The sequence below is a fragment of the Glycine max genome, chromosome 6 (genome assembly GCF_000004515.6).
Source record: "Glycine max cultivar Williams 82 chromosome 6, Glycine_max_v4.0, whole genome shotgun sequence".
Lineage (NCBI taxonomy): Eukaryota > Viridiplantae > Streptophyta > Magnoliopsida > Fabales > Fabaceae > Glycine > Glycine max.
Window position 1 is genome coordinate 40,947,491 of NC_038242.2, and position 1,980 is coordinate 40,949,470.

General features: G+C 35.9%; 1 pseudogene; it reads right to left on the reverse strand.

Moving 5' to 3' along the window:
- Nucleotides 1-758: 758 nt before the first annotated feature.
- On the reverse strand, nt 759-1,725 carry LOC113001885 (WAT1-related protein At5g07050-like; annotated as a pseudogene).
- Between the last annotated feature and the right edge of the window lie 255 nt (nt 1,726-1,980).

Below are 1,980 nucleotides of genomic sequence, written 5' to 3' on the forward strand. Positions count from 1 at the left end.
ATTAGATTGTGTATCTAACTTGTTTTCAATTCTCATTATCTATATGTAAGATTCTTTTAAATTCACGATGTACTACGAGCAAGATTAATCTCTAACCCAATTAATTAAGACACCAATGATCTCTTACACAAGAAAAAAAAAAACATTTACACCTGTCATAAGAGAGAGAGAGAATTTCTGCAAATGTCAATTTTCCTTTCACCTAAGTGTGCAAAATTTAAGTTACATTATGGATAGTAAGGTCCACACATAAGGTCCTAATCAAAATACAAGAAAGAAAGAAAAAAAATAAGCCTTAGTTAATTTTCCGAAGAAAGATGGTGAGTACACAAAACAAAACCCCTTTCAATTTCTCTGCTCTCAATTAAAGACCCCTTTTTTCATTGCAGCCTCTATTATTATTCATCCCTTTCCTTTCTAATCTTAACCACTTTAAACTTTTTGAACACCAATGGCTACCCTTAACTTTCTTGAGGCTTCACCCTTTTGCATCTCAATGTCGTTGTTTGTTTCAGCATCTTCTACCACAGTCTCCAATGTCATCCTATTTTCTGAACAACACTTTAATACCTCAATGGTTATCTCTGTCTCTTTCTCTTTGTTCTCCTTGTGTTTGCCCTAGAGAATTGAGTAAAGTCCCATTACTATGAGAATAGCTCCAATGACCCTGAAATCACATGCATATAAATCCACATCAATAATTGTTGTTTACCACTGTTTCAAAGTTTGAGCTTTTTAAGATTGTGATGTTTCAACTTTTATGTATGAAACACCAAACTTTTAGTTTATGAAACAAAAGAGAGTCAATTAAAACTTATAAGCTTCTTTCTTTGTGCCTAAAAACATGATATGTTCATTGGGAGTGAATATGAGTATTGAGTACTTACCTTCCAAGATATATTTTTTCTGCAAGGATGAAGGCACCCATGATGGATCAAAGGGTTGAAAGTAGTAACGAAAATAGGCCCTTTTTTCTGCATGACAATCCCTTGAACATAGTAGGTGATACCTGATGATATTATTCCCTGGTTCACCAAAGTTTACGTCCATTTAGATTCTCATATGATATGGTTCAACAACAAATACACAGAAAAATATAATAAAAATTATTGTATAATCCGAGACTAACACATGTCTATAATCTTGACTCCTGATCAATATAATAATTTATCAGATAGATCATAGATGGATAAACAAATAGAGAGGGAGAGTGGCTTACATCATAGGCTGCAGCAAGAAGGTTCATGTCCCAGCCAATGGTCGAAACAGATGGTTTATGCTCCATGACAAAGGTAACTGCAATTGACTACAGTGTACCTAAGGTTCGTTCTGCTCATTTTCATTTATAAGCTCAGGAGCCTGGTCCTTTGTCTTTGAAATTTCTTGGTTGTCAGATGAAGATGATTGAACTTGTTTGGCATTGTTCATGACTCATACAGTGTTTTTTGATAATGTTAACTAACTCAAGAGTCTGCTAATTATGTATTTCATTTTGGTACATTCATTTACATAACTCATACAATGCTTTTTGATAATGTTAACTAACTCAAGTTTTTCTTTTTAAAGGACCATGGCTACTCCACCTGCCTCGCCTCCTCATCCTCCTCCTCCTCCTCTTGCAGACGCATCAAAGTCTCCGTCTACCTTGAAGCAAACACGCAAAGCCACACGGCTACGATCCTTGGCCACTAGACCACCTGGGGCAGAAAGACCAGTGGTCCACATCGATCCTGCGACCAGCAAGGCCGACGGTCCCCACAAGAAGAAATTAAGAACATATTTGGGGATTGTCACTCGTGATAAGGTCGACGTGACATACGAGAACTGGAAGGAAGTCCCTGCTGCTCAGATGGATTTGATATGGTAGGATATTCAGGTATTTTAGTTTTCTTCTTTGATTTTCTTTATTAGCCAAAATTTATAATTTACTAACAATAAAACCTAATTTATTGTTTGTCAGGTAGAATTGAAATCCCTAAA